The sequence below is a fragment of the Lactuca virosa genome, chromosome 3, assembly GCF_052849685.1.
Source record: "Lactuca virosa cultivar CGN04683 chromosome 3, Lactuca_virosa_CGN04683_v6, whole genome shotgun sequence".
Taxonomy (NCBI): domain Eukaryota; kingdom Viridiplantae; phylum Streptophyta; class Magnoliopsida; order Asterales; family Asteraceae; genus Lactuca; species Lactuca virosa.
This window is the reverse complement of record NC_136428.1, coordinates 69,680,705-69,696,710: the sequence shown is the minus strand read 5'-3', so window position 1 is coordinate 69,696,710 and position 16,006 is coordinate 69,680,705.

Genomic DNA, 16,006 nt, shown 5'->3' with positions numbered 1-16,006 from the left:
AACACTGAGAGTGGCAACTCTAAGCCTTAGCAATCGGATTGACCCTCAAAGCTTCCACTTTTGGACCAATATGGTCCAAAACTCACTCTAACAGATCTAAGAAGATAAATGATCAAGATCAAAGCTTTATACCTTCATCAAGCTGAGAATGAGTCCCAAATGCCATATCCACAAGCTCATCCTTGATTCCCATCTTTGCAACAAGTTCCATCATCTTGAAATGCACCAAAAACCACCCAAAATGCACCCACAAAGCTCACAACACTCTTGGATGAAGCTATCACTCGAAATTAGGGTTTAAGGCTCTGAGAATGAAATGGAGGCGCACCCCCTCGGACTTAAGGTGCTTTAAATAGTGAGCCAACCCTAAAAATTAGGGTTTAGGGACTCTGAGCGTACGTTGGGCGTATGCCTCCAACACCCGCGACTCCTCATCCCCTCTACGTTGGGCGTACTCTTGTGCTGGCCACCTTCCTTGTCACTTTTCTCCACTAAGGACCAATAATGCCAATACCCCCAAAGTACTATAACTTCCTCATTCTAAGTCCGTTTCCTACGAACTTCATATCCACACAAAGGTGGTGAGAAACCCTATGCTCCCAGCTCCACACCCGAGCTCTACAACCTTCCACATAAGACCCAAGACCCATAAAAGACCAAATCGTCAGATTACGCTTATACCCTTGGCCTCTGATGACACAATCGAACACTTTCAAAACCAAGCGTTACAAGTCAACAGACAATTAGACATATCTATAAATCACTAAACATAACATCATCCTATATATCAGGATACCGATCTAACAGATCACTACAACACGATAACATACTATCACATAACAAAATATCTAATGCAATGGGTCGGCCTTGGTGCCTTCGACCCGCAAATACAATGAGGAAAACTCACCTCACAAACTGGACAAAAGCTGATGAGGTCTCGACTCCGAATCTCCGCTCTAACCGTCACCTATCCAACCAAATAGCCAATCACAATCAAAATCCCAAAATACCCTTAGGTCAAACTTGGTCAAAGTCAAAGTCAAACTGGTCAAACCAACTAAGTCAACCGAGTCAACCCAGTCAAGTCGGAACAGAGTGAGTACGCGGGGCATACTCCAAATGTATGTTGGGCGTACTCGCATGTTGACCACCTTGGGGTTGGTTGACCTCGTACGCGGGGCATACTCCCAGAAGCCCAAAAATCTCATTAAGTGCTTAATGGCTTAAGCACTCACATCTATTTTTCAGATCCATGGCTAAAATACCCTCAAGAGTCATAAAGTTTCCAACTTTATGACTTTGCGTGTCTATTAAGTGCTTAACTCAACTTCTTAATCCATTAAGACCTCCTAAATGATGCATTTAGCAAAACCAGCCATTTGGAACCCATTTTTATGACTTAAGACCCTTCCAAGGGTCTGAAAGGACAACTTAATGGGTCAAGAACATGCTATGTTCACAAATCATCATTGTGGGACCAAAAAGTGACTTAAAAGAACAAAAAAACTTAGATCTACAATATGGAGTGATAAAAATGCAAGCTTTATACCTTCAAGATGTTGCAAACCAAGAAGAAATTTGAGATCCAAAGTGCTCTCAGCTCCAAGATCTTCTCACCACCTTCTTCTTCCTTCAAAACCACTCCAAAACTCACTTAAAGGCTCAATATTTGCTCTCTCTTGCTCTACGGGTTGCTTGAGGGCAGGGCCGGTCCAAGCATATTTGGGGCCCAGGGCGATAGTAAAAATGAGGCCCCTTAATAAACAAAAAGTTATAGCCAAATAACTATAGTTAATAGTTAATTACTTTCATTAGCTTTTACCAAAACACAACTGAGAACCACAATGAATTTTTTTTATAGATACAATATATAAGAACTTCTTTCTTTCTCATAGCTATAAATAAGATACATATGCCTTAATATATTTATAATCGGCTTTTGATTATGCCACACAAAGCTACCGGTGTGATCTAATCCTATAAGTACTCTAATGACATTACATTTGAAAAACAACCCACATTGTAAGATTTATAGTTAATATTAAATCATTAGTCTAAAAATGGGTTGAAAATGGTAGTTTATCGACTGTGCTCTTTTCCCACATTCCTGTCAACATATACTAAAGAACACAAACAATAAAAAACATAACAAAACTTACAAATACACTTTCACATAAAACCTTAAATTATTGATAAAGTAAAGAACTAAGATCAGACCATAATAACATAACTTGAATTTTTTGTTGTTTTGAATAATCATCAAAGAACAAAAACAAAAATCTTAAACTAACCGGTGGTGTCTGAAAAAATGTCTTTTTTTGTCCAACTGAGAAATAAAGTAACAATAAAGAAATCAAAATCAATTTATTACTTGCAAGAGCATAAAGGTGAAAGATTTCAAAGTTACTTGAGAACTGAAAGACTAGAAACAAAAGTGAAAGACTGAGATACAATAGGAGCAAGAGGCAAAATAACCAGATAAATGAGCCAAATTCGAACATCAAAATAAAATATCTTGGTTACATTTTTCAGATATTTGAATCAAAAGTTGGATTAGCAAGTCGTTATGAGAAATCAGCAGCACTTAGAAACCCTTTAATCTGATTATTCAGATGTCGGCTAGGGCTGGCATGAAAATCGAACTTCAGATATCGTTTAATCTGATTATCAGAAATAAAAAAAACATAAATCAATCTTCATCTATCGTCACATTGATTATCAGAAATAAAACTTCAGAGAACTAGATTTAAGAAATCAAACTGAGAAGACACTTGGGAGAAGAGAACTAGGTCACTTTGGGATAAGAACATGGAGATTCTTAAAAAGCCTAACTAGAACCGAGGAGACACGCAAAAAATGTAAAATAAAAAAATTATCACGCAAAATAATGTAAAATAAAAAATTATTCCTTTAAAAAACAGGAAGGTTACAAGGATCGAACATGCGCCACTTTTGTAATGTTAAAAGCAAATAACACCTTACCATCTCAGCTCCAAATACATTTAATTATAAATTTCATATTTAAATTTATATTATATAATATAATACATATACACTAATCGAGACTCGTAGGGGCCCCGAGATTTGGCGAGGCCCGGGGCGGTCGCCCAGCTTGCCCTGCCCCTAGGGTCGGCCCTGCTTGAGGGTCGATATCACAGAAGGAGGCTGAATAAGAAGAGGATATGAGTCCATAAGGTTGCTTAAATATGAGCTAAAACGCTAAAATTAGGGTTTGCATGCTTTCCACGTACTGCGTACAAAGTGTACACCCAACGTACACACGTACGCACAACGTACTCCTCAAGTCCCAATTTTACCAAAATGCCACCATGGGCCCTTTTTGCACACTTTCTTACACTTAGGGACCAAAATGCAATATAATTCTATTATAAGGTAAAATTTAGAAGTACCTCATCATCGGGATGTTACATAGATTTTAGTCATCGGAAGTGGAATTAGAGCTCAGGATGTATTGATTCTTCTCCTTCCTTTCTGTGTGTCGATCCAGGGTATAGAAAACCACTCAAATCCTAAAACGTTAATGTAGTTATGATTCTATTATCCTTTACATCATCTTTGTTATCCTTCACACACGCCTTTTACTTAAGCTTATGTGGCTTTGTGTTATCCTCGTCCCCCTCCGGATCACGTTTTAAAGATCAATTCCCTTTTAGTTTTTTTTTTTTTTTTTTTGCTTTGATTGATATTTAAGAGAAAAATAGAGTATATAGTTGAAGTTGAGGGTTACAGTGGCTCAAATTTCAGTATAGTGATGGCTATGATTTCGATAAGGGCGATGGGGGTGGTGGTGCTCGTGATAATAGTAAAGAGATGAGGGTGGTGGTTGGATTCACAACATACATATAATGAAGGGATCAATGATTTAGGGGGTGGTAGCTGCATTCACATCAATGAGATGATTTCGTCATATGTGTTAGTGCATTTGATTTTTGGTTTCATCAGATGATGAGGAGGTCGAGGATTTACGATTGAAGGATGAGTCCGTCGGAGTTGATAGAGGGTCGCGACGATTGTGTTAGGCGGCAATGAGTTCTCTGGTGGACTTTCACTTTGGCGTATCGGTTAAGGTTTGTGAGAAAATGAATCAGATAAAGGAGGAGGAAGAAAGAGAGGTGGGTGGGATGGATATGGATATGTGGGCCCTTTCCTATTTTAATAATAAAAAAATAATAGAAAAAAGAAAAAATATATATAATAAGAACAAGTTTATCATAAATGTTTTGTAGAAATGAAAACCTTTGTATGTATGATTATCACTTTTCCATGATAACAAAATAGTATAAAATAATTATATATACAACTTTATATAATTATCCACTTTGCTCAACATGTTAGAATAGTGTTAATGATCCATAAACTATACTTATATATTTATTATAATATTTGATTTTTGTACCTATACACACACACACACACACACACATATATATATATATATATATATATATATATATATATATATATATATATATATATATATATATATAGAGGCTAGCATGCTTAGATATTCATAAACAACAAGTATTTTACATCTAGCACAAATAAGTGAGTCCTTAGAATGAAAATGTCTATTTTTCTAGTTTTTGACTTTTAACGTCACAAACGGCAAATAGTGAAATATAGTTATGGAAAACTTATTTTACCATTGTTGTGATTTTTAGGTCAAGTAAACTTTATATGTTTTAAACAATATATTTTTGGTCAAAACCCACAAAAATGGTGCCATAACCTAGTTATGACCATTTTTGTTGGAAAACCCATCTTTACATAGAATATTAGATTTTGAAGTTTTCTTCTTGTAAAACTAAACATTTGTTATTTTTGACTAGTTTCAAGACAAGTGTTCAAAATAACATATTTTGGTTTATATCCCACAAAAATGGTGAAATAACTTAGTTATAACCATTTTTGCTAGATTAATCATATTATGCTCATAAAAACCCTAGTTTTTATGGTTTTTGTGTTTTTTACTTTTTCATAAGAACATCTAGCATATCATACTTGCTTTTCACAGTTTTTGTATTTTAAACAAGCTTTTGTATCTAGATATTCATAAAGCTTGGTAATAACATCATTTCATGTATATAGCACTTTTAAACAACATATAAGCAAGTATTTGTAACAACTTGTATATTTTAACAAGTTTACTAGTATTTTACTTGTATTCTCCCCCTAAAACATGAAAATCTCGAAAATATGGGGTATGAACTCACTTTATGGGTGTTTGCTTGATGAAAGAAAGGTTGGAGATGGAAAGATTCAAGTCAAGAACACTTTGAAGATTTGAAGATCCTATGAATAGTAACACATGATATGTGTGTAAATGGATTGAAACTAGTATAGAAATGTGTAGAATCACTAGGAGATGAAGAAAGTACTTATCAAAACTTCAAGAACACTTGGAAGAACTTAGGGCTTGAAGATTGGAGCTTAACTTGAAGAAGAAGTGTGTAAAATGATGAAGATGGTGGGTGGAGAGATGCTCTCGGCCTAATTAAGAGGAGAGAGGGAGAAGGAGGGGTGGGTAGGGTGGGCATGCATGGGTAAGAGTTGGGGATGAGACTTGTTGGGAAAAAAGGGACCATAGTGTCATATTTGGGTTCTATAACCCCTAAAAGTCAAACTAGTTTATATTTGTATAAAAACTAGCCATTTGTAACATCCGGACTTCCAGGTATATTGTTTATTTATTTAATTATTTTGTGAATTATTGAGCTACTCGACGAGTCGGTGCTACAACTCGTCGAGTAGAGTCGCGATGTGCCATGTGGGATTAATGACCTACTCGACGAGTCCGAGAGCCGACTCGCCGAGTAGACGATGTGATGAGAAACCCTAAATCCCCGGGTTTGGGGCATATTTAAAGGCACTTATAGCCTCATTTGCAGCTATGCTTCCCTGAGAGTAAACCCTAATTGGCCTGTGTGCTTAGAAAGAGAGTTTTGAGCTAACCTTGAGCATTTGGTGCATCTTTTGAAGATAAGAGAGGGACTCCAAGCCAAGACACGAGAAGGAGCTGCTAGATCTGTGGCTATTTCACCTCAAAGCTTCTAGGAAAGGTATAAAGCTTGCACCTTTCTCATTTGTTAATATAGATCTGATGATTTTGGGATTTTAGGGCTTTTCTATCTATTATGAGGATCTAGACTGTTTTGAGTTCATGTTGAGGTTTGAGCTTCGGTTTTGGACCATGTGAGGTCCCTAGAGTCCAAAAGCTCTTGCTTTACTCAGCCCTAATAATTCTATGGAGTGAAAAACCCTTTTTAAGGTGTGTTTTGGCATTTCTAGCCCTAAGTGCCATGCATGGACGTAAAGTCTGTGACTTTACGTGGTAAATGAGCCTTGAGAATGTAGATCTAGAGTTTGGGAAGGTTTTCAACCTTAAAATCGTCTGAAAGAGAAAGGAGTCTGAATGGACTCGCCGAGTCGAGGAGCCGACTCGATGAGTCGGTTGGGGTTTGTGCCGATAAACTAACTATGTTGTTGCTCGGCGAGCTGGACCCCCACGAAGACCTCTGAGTGTCGACTGGACTCGACGAGTCACATGAGTGCACTCGGCGAGTCAGGTCAAACTATATTTGGGAAAATAACACATGGTCAGATTCAAACACCACGAACTTATGACTTTGATTGTATTCTTTGCTTCAAGTTACTATACAATGATCCAATCACAACTCCATGTGTGCATACCTTTATCATTCATGCCTCTTTCAGTCAATGGACTAGGGTAAGTGGTGTGGGTCATTCTTTCTCAATAGCTTTTCTTACTATGTTCCTTTAATTATGCAGTTGGTCTCTTGATTTAATCTAAAACAATAGTCTCTCTCTCACACACACACACATACACACACACACACTCTCTCTATCTCTCGTTTATGTGGAGTGTTGAAATCTTCGTTTAACCACTTAAAAGCGTTCATTATGCCCTGTAACATGTAAAAATATAGTCATCTTCTCTTCAATGCTCATTGTCCTACTAGCTTGCAACCAATTTCTTTGTGTTAAATTATTGCATAATAGTACAAATGCCTTGTGTGAAAGATGCATCATATCATGACATTGTGTAGAAGATCTATGTAGCAATTCTTGTATATACACATGCCCCCTTAACTCGGAATCATTATCTTTTATTCTTTCAATATTTATTTCCTTCATCGGACTGATATTAACCCATACCACGAAAGTAAAATGAAAGCTAAAATTTCACCATCTGTATCCATATGTAACTTGTCAAAACGATAACATAAATTTGAACTCATAACATAAAATTTAAATTTATAAAAGTAACATTTCAATTTCATAAATAACATTTAAATCCATGACATAACATTTATAAGTCATCCAAAACATAAAATAACATAACATTTAAAAGTCATCCAAAACATACATAACATTTAAATCCAAAGTCAACCAAAAGATTCTAAAAGTCATACAAAAGACATCCAAAAAAATCATGAAAGTGCACATCTAAGAAAGTTGTATCGGTTCTTCATTTGCCTTTGATCGACTATAAAAGTGTGTTCATTTTTAATTTTGTCCATTGTCACCTTCCATGAGCTTTCTTTACTACCGTCTCGATGGCTAGTTGCAATTTCTTGTATACATGCATCAAGAAAAGTTTGGTCCACTCAATCTTGCTTCAAAGTTATTCTAGGCCTCGTTTGGGACATGTCTAAGAGAATATTAATGATAAAATTATAAAAAACTTCATCATACAGTATCAAGAAATCAAATTTTACCATACATACAATTTCAATAAGAACAAATCTTATCCTTCAAAAATTATGATTTTAACGACACCTTTACATATATACTTCAATAATCCAAAATCCAGCTTATTAATTTAAAATTTTAGCAATACTAAAACGTAATTACTTCTATATACATACCAAACAACATCTATTTTCATCAATGCATGCAAACTGTAACACCCGTGACTTGAGCTCATTTTGAAGATTTGAAGCTTAGAAGGAGAAATAAGAAGTTGAAGAAGAAGAACTTGAGTAGCTTGAGCTCAAGGATCTGGGATAACACCACCATTTGGCATTCATTTGAGGTAAAAAGCTCTCAATTTGCCTTATCAATGATTTGATCTACGTTAATGGTGTTTTGGACCTCTTTAGGTCCCAAGAATGGATTTTTATGAGTCCAATCTGTTTCTAGACTAAGGGTTGCCACCCTTAGTGCTATATGAGTCCCAAGAGTAGTAAAGTTTCAATATTGAAGGTCCTTTTGTGACCATGCATGAGTTCTAGTCATTTCCATGGAAGTTAGTTGCTATATTCCAAGTTTGGGTCCATTTGGTGGGTTGCAAGCCACCAAGTAATCGACTTTATTGGTTAAGACATGTTAACAGACTCAGATCTGTATTTTAGGCTTAAGGTCTTAAGGGATTAAGCACTTTTGAGGAATATGGGTTAACATGGTGGTACGTTGGGCGTACAAGCCATGCAGCCAGTACGCCCTGCGTACTCGCTAATTTTGGGCTTCACGTCATTTGGGCCTCGGTTTGGGCCAATCTTTGGACTTCTTAGCTATTGGGCCTTAGTGGGCCATCAAAAGTCAGTTATTGGGCTAAGGACATGTTTGAGATTAAGGGAAGGCCCATTTGAGAAGTTGGGCCCAATTTAGAAAATTGGGCCATAAGTGGGCCATTAGTGGACTTGGAAATTTTAGATAGAATGGGACCATGGATGTTATGAAATTGGGCCTAGGTTATGGTCTAAATTAGATCAGGGTAAAATGGTCATTTTACCCTAAGGAGGATTATTGGATTTTGACTAAGTATTATTGTGGTAATGATAGCCCAGGAGTCGTGGGAGCAGCCGTTAGAGATTCCTTACCGTGAGATTCTGCATTCAGCTTGCGAGGTGAGTTTCCTCCTGTAGGAACGGGTCGAAGGCACCAATGCCAGCCCATTTATGTATGTTAGTATGTTCCGGACTAAGGTCCGATGTCGGACAATGCCCGATGTAGGTTATTATGTTTCCGGATTCCAATCCAATGTTGGGCGGTGCCCGAGGAATGTTTGTATGCATGATGTCTTCGTGATTCTTGCATGTACTTGTTTTATATGTTTCCGGACTTCGGTCCGATGACGGGGAAAGCCCGAGGAATGTATGTATGCTTCCGGATTTCGGTCTGATGTCGGGCGGTGTCCGAGGAATGTTTATATGTTTATGTTATGTGATTATTTATGTGTATTTGCTGATATGTTATATGTATACCGAGCTTTGCTCGATGCCGGGCGGGGCCTGATGCCGGATTTCGATCCGATGCCAGGCGGGGCCCGATGTCGGACATTGTCCGATGCTGGGCGGGGCCCGATGTAGCGAGCAAGGCCCATGTTATGTTATTATGTGATTATGTGATTATGTGTATGATATGTGGTAGTTTGGGGAGACTCACTAAGCTTCGTGCTTACAGTTTCCAGTTTTGGTTTCAGGTACTTCTGGTAGCAAGGGGAAGAGCTCGGGATGACTGCAGTGCACACACCATGTTTTTAGCCTGGGATGTTTTTACTCTGATATATTTGACGAATGATTATGATGTTTTGAGATACAATGACTTATGATTTTATGTGATGATTTGATAACTATGGTTTTATTAATAATTAAAAATGAAATTTTTGGACCGTATTTTTTGGATGTTACACAAACAACATCTACTTTTAGCAATACAAAGCTAACAACATGTAATTTCAGCATATAATTTCAAAAAAAAAAATAATAATAAAAATAAAATAAAATAAAATGCCTTGAATCAACAACTATGAAGTTCGAATGGCATCAAAATGAACAACAATACACATCAAACAACTATGAACAACAATAAATCACATCTGAGTTCATTTGGAATCAAAATCAGAAAAGAAAAAAACATGAAAAAACCTTACCTTCGAGATGCAGTAGTGGATGGACGATCTATTTCTAGTGGTCGTCTTGCGCAACAACCCGCTATCTGAGGGTAGTCAGGTGTCATGGACCAAGTTTTTGGAAGTCTCATCGACCATCTAGAGAACGTTGGAATGATAAAGAATACCCGATGAGTCTCCGAATAGATCAAGAATACTCTACGAGACCCTAGAAGACGCTAGAACGATATATATATATATATATATATATATATATATATATATATATATATATATATATATATATATATATATATATATATATATATTAGATGTGTGCTCGCGCAAATCAGCGACGATAAACTGCTCTTTTGGCGAATAGTTTTCTTACGGGGAAATAATTATTAGATTTTATTCTTAATTAATATGTAATTAAAAAATTACAATTTTTAAATAAAATATTTATGTTTAGAACTTATATATATTTCCTGTTTATACATTTTATGTATATTAATTTTTTCGGTGTCTAGTTTAAGAAATGTAAATTAATTTATATAGATGAATTAAATATTTTAAAATTGTTATTTTGCTTCAAATTAATTTCTTAATAACATTCCTTAATTTAAGTCTTCAAAATTTTGGCAAGTATTAATAATTTTTTTATGCATAAATAATTAATACAAAAACCTTTTTATCTTACAACTCTTAAAAGTCAAGATATGACTAATATGCTTTATAATACAGTAGAAGATATATATATATATATATATATATATATATATATATATATATATATATATATATATATATATATATATATATATATATATATGTCCCTAGAACAAGATAAAACGATCCGGAATAATCAAGAGGACACTAGACGAAACTAGAATGACTCGGAAGACTCGAGAACGATTTAGAACAAGCTAGACCATGCAAGAACAACTTAGATAACATCGGAACATCCTAGAGATATTTAGAACATCATAGAATAGTATAGCATAATATGGACTCTTGTAAAGATAATCTAGATACTGTTAGAACACTCTACAATAGTCGAGATTATATGGGACCCAGAAACTTCCCATGAGGAGGTGTAATGTCCTTATAAATAGGAGGGAGGTCTCATTTGTAGAGATTCTCGAGAAGTTGCTTGTATTCTCTTGATTTCTCTTAATACAAACACTCTCTTGTCTTCTTGAAGTCTTCATAGCATTCGTCTTTTGCTTTCCGTGTTTGTTAGCACATCTAGATCGTAGAAGTTAGCTTGACTTAATCAGAGAAGAAATAAGTGGCACACGAGATAGACTCGTTGCAAGAGTCATCCTGTGACAGGGGTTAGTATGCGAGATAGGGTTGGCAATCGTCCGTTTGAGCGACATAGAAGGATGAAGCGGAAGTGAGGATGGAGGCGTGATTGTTTAAGGTTAGAATTGGAAGATGTGTTTTAATCAATCACGCAACATTTTTTTGGAGGGGGGTGGGTAAGAGGTATAATGACCCGGTAAGAGGCTAAAAGTGGTGAAATCAAACATTCTTACTAGACCGTGTAAAAGGTAACCTTTTACTGTACCCAATAATATGTAAATCAAACAAGGCCTAAAACCTGCAATGTGATTCTTGTTCATGAAATAACTCGTCACATATTCTTGATCAAATAATAACATGGATTCCATGTAGTTATGCACTAAAAAAAGATATGATTCCTCATGTATATCAAGACCATTGGGTTGGTCTAAATTTTGTTTGTATGCAGTTATTAAGGATGATCCCCAATTGAATATTGTTGTCTGCATATCAACGAGAATTATAAGGTTGCATGTACATTCACTAACATGATTACAATAAGGCTAATATATGGGCTATATACAAACTGTGTGGGTTGCATGTACTTTCACTAACATCCCGACACAGTTTTATTGGGAGGTGTAGAACGAACATTTAAACTGGAATAAAAGTCAAGAAACAGAGTAGATGGGAGCCCCTTGGTAAAGATATCTGCATACTGAGCTATCGAAGGGACATGTACGACCCATATGTGTCTGAGAGCAACCTTGTCTCTAACAAAATGAATATCGATCTCTATATGCTTGGTTCGTTGGTGTTGGACCGAGTTAGAGGACATTTATATCGTACTAACATTATCACAATAGACTAAGGTTGCTTTGCCGGTAGGACATTTGAGCTCTAAGAGAAGATTGTGAAGCCAAGCCGTTTCACCTATATCATTAGCCACGCCACGATACTCCGCCTCTACACTCGATCGGGAAACGACACCTTGACTCTTGGAGGACCATGAAATGAGGTTGTCTCCAATGAATAGACAATATCATGAAGTGGAATTTCGGGAAGCAGGACACCCCCAGTTTGAATCATAGTAAGTTGTGAGGGACGTAGTAGTGGATACATAAATCTGTAGCTCATGATCGTGAGTACCTCAAATATAGAGAAGAATACGCTTCAGTGCATGCATGTGCTGCTCTCTGGGGTTGTGCATGTAAATACATATCTGGTCTGGTAAATGTCAGGTACTGAAGAGCGCCAGCCAGACTACGAAATAGAGTCGGGTCCTGAATAGGAGGCCCGGAGGAGTCCAGATTGTGAACTGTTTCAGCTAGTGTGTGGCAGGGATTGCAGTTCATCATATGAGCACGCTGGAGAATGTCACTGCCATATTTCTGCTGAGAAAGAAATAAGCCAGTAGTAGATCGAACTGCAAATTTACCTAGAAAATAATTTAGAGCTCTAAGATCTGTCATGGAAAAACCATTGCTCGGCTATGAAATAACCTGCTGAAGCATAGCTGTAGAAGAAGTGGTGAGAATAATATCATCAACATAAAGTAACAGATAGGACATATCATCAGGAGTCTAAAGGATACACAGAGATGGGTCAGTGCGACTGTGGTGAAAACCAATAGTAGAGGCATGTTGAGCGAATATGTGAAACCAAGATTTGGGTGCTTGTTTGAGACCATATAAAGATCTTTGTAGGTGACACACATGATCTGGAAACTGAGAGTCTCTAAATTCGGGAGGCTGGTGCATCTAGACAGTCTCCTAGAGATTGCCGTGAAGAAATGCATTCTTCACATCCAACTGGTGAATCGGCCAATTTCATGACACCGCAATGATGAGAACAGTACGAATAGTGGCCAATTTGACAATTGAGCTGTTGACTGCAACCATTAGCTACAAGTCGTGCCTTGTAGCGAGATAGGAACCTATCTGCATGAAACTTGTGGTGAAAAAGCCACATAGAGCGAACAGTATTGACCCAATGGGTCGTGGGACAAGGGTCCAACTTCCATTTGCAATAAGATCATTATACTCATCGTGTATAGCCTGTTGCCAGTTAGGGTCATGAATAACCTATAAGTGTAACCATGTGACAGGGGAGATGGACGATGTGTGGAGATTAAGGCGGTCAACGGGTTTGAGTAAGTCATTGCGGGATCATGTGGTCATGTGGTGAGTGGGTACAGTTGGAGTAAGGTCATTATGGGATGGAAGGGAAGGGGAGTCTATGGTAGAGGTGGAAGTAGGAGAGGTTACAGGAGAGACTGATGTAGTGGGAGTACGTTCTAAAGATGGAGATGATGGAGATATGGTTGCTTCAGTGTGGGAATAAAATCGAGATGAGGGATGTGGATCAGAATCATCATGAAGGAAGGTATAAGTGGGAGATTCGGTTGGTGTGACATGTCAAAAAGGGAAAGTGTTCTCATCAAATGTGACATGACGAGAAATGGTAATTTTGCGGGATTACAAGTCAGGGCAACGGTACCCACGATGATGAGAGGGGTAGCCAAGGAAGATGAAATGTGAGGAGCGGGGTAAGAGTTTATGTGGGTATTGAATGTGAGGGAAACATAGACATCCAAAAACACGAAGATGAGTGTAGGTTGGGTGTTGTTTAAAAAGGCGAAAGTATGGGGTTTCATTTTTGATGGAGGTTGATGGAAGTATGTTGAGTAAATGGGTATCCATATGAACGGCTTCTACCCAAAAATTGGGTGGAATAAAAATAAGGGTATGAGTGGTATTATTTATTGTACGAAGCATTCATTCCGATTTACCATTTTGAGGTGATGTGTGGGGACATGAGAAGCGAAATTGAATATCGTGTGTGGAAAAATATTCGTGAAATTGTGTGTTATTATATTCTCCCTCGTTATTACAATGAAGAGATTTAATGGTAATGCCAAATTGATTTTTGACTAAGGTGACAAATTTAACAAATTTGGAGAATACATCTGATTTTCGTTTTAAAGGTTAAACCCAAAGGTAATGAGAAAAATGATCAAGAAATATGACATAGTATTTTAATCCACCCACACTAGAAATAAGATAAGTCCAAACATCGGAATGAATAATGTCAAAAACATTATAAATAATAGAATCAGACGACATAAAAGGAATAAGGCTAAAATATGAGCTATATACCAACTATGTGAGCTTCATACAAGATGGGCTGCATGTACCTTCACTAACAACAATAACCTCATCATCATCATCATAATCATCTGGTATTGATAATATTGGCGCACCATTCTTTGTAAATCCAAGGATAGGATGAGTTTCGTCTAGGGTGAGAAAGTGAGTAAATGCTCTTTGGTTGTCCTTGAGAAGATAAATCTGATATATGTTTTCTGCCATGGTATGAAGACTAGTAACAAATCCCAAGGACCCTTTTATATTCATAATAAAAGAGAAGGGACCGAAATTAAGGGTAAGTTTATTGACTCAAACTCATGTGTTGTCACGTCAAATGACACTATCACATAATGACAATCCTTTGCTTTAGCACGCCAATAAACAAAAGTGTGTGTGAAAACAAAGTGTAACCATGAAACATACTTAGATTGATTTTCATCTGTATCCTTTTCCATGATTCCAAGATTTGAGTGGAAACCAAAGCACATTCTTCATTAGGTTAGATTCTGATGATCTTTGATTCTAGTGTCCTTGGACACACCCAAAAGTGTTATGCCCTTTCATAGAGTGATCCTCACCCACAACCACAACTATTTTCATCCTTATTGATGGATTCCATAACACAAACGTGTCCTGTTTATTAGCATGCATCAAGCCAAAGAGCCCATGGGAGCTGCCTATGATGTGACCAACATGTAGTTGTGGTAAAAGCAACGGAGGAACTAAAGGCTCATATCTCTCATCATGTTGTAGATTCCCATCATCTATAAAACTAATGCATTCATCATTAGAACCTTTCACAATTTAACAATTGGTATTGCATATTGTGGCAGAGAGCAGTGTGATTAACAAGAAAAACAGGTGTCTTGATCAATCCATTAAAATCTTTTGAATATAGTGTCCATGGGATGACTGACTTAATATGATCCCATTTGGTAATTTCCAATTGTGTATCCATTTTTGATTCTGCAACACCACAACTAATTAAAAATTGATGATGCCAGTTAGGGTAAAATAGAGAGACTTTTTTTTGCGTTGAAAAACTTGATGATTAATCTACTTACACACACATTACTATGTGTCTAATAACACACCAAATACAACAACAAAAGGGTAAGTATTAATCAGGTAACATAAGTGATAGGATTCTAAAAACATGATAAAAAACTTATAATAATCAAACATAACTACTGGCATTCTTAAGCTCTTATACTCGTCGAGTTAGGCATTGACTCGACGAGTTCTCCTTCTATTCAAATATCCAATGGTCCTTCATCGACTCGCCGAGTTGTATGAACAACTCGTCGAGTTCATCTTCATCTGATGAACACTCTGGTCTGTGACTCGCCGAGTTGTATGAACAACTCGTCGAGTCTGTTCTTGAGGCAAGAAGATTGCCTTGGACTCGCCGAGTCAGGGCATTGACTCGCCGAGTCCCTCCATTACTGAGTCTGGCTTCCGACTCACTGAGTCCACCTATGGTTCACTGCTCTACTCAGCATACTCGAAAGGGGGGAAAATCGGGGACTCGCAACTCGACTCGCCGAGTCTGAAGAACGACTCGCCGAGTCGTAAACATGCAATCACTATATACTCGATTCTGCTTGAATCCAGTGCATTCCATCCATAGATCTGGGTTCTTAGGGCTCGATTAACACGTAAAGTTTCCAACTTTACGTGTATATAAGCATCAATG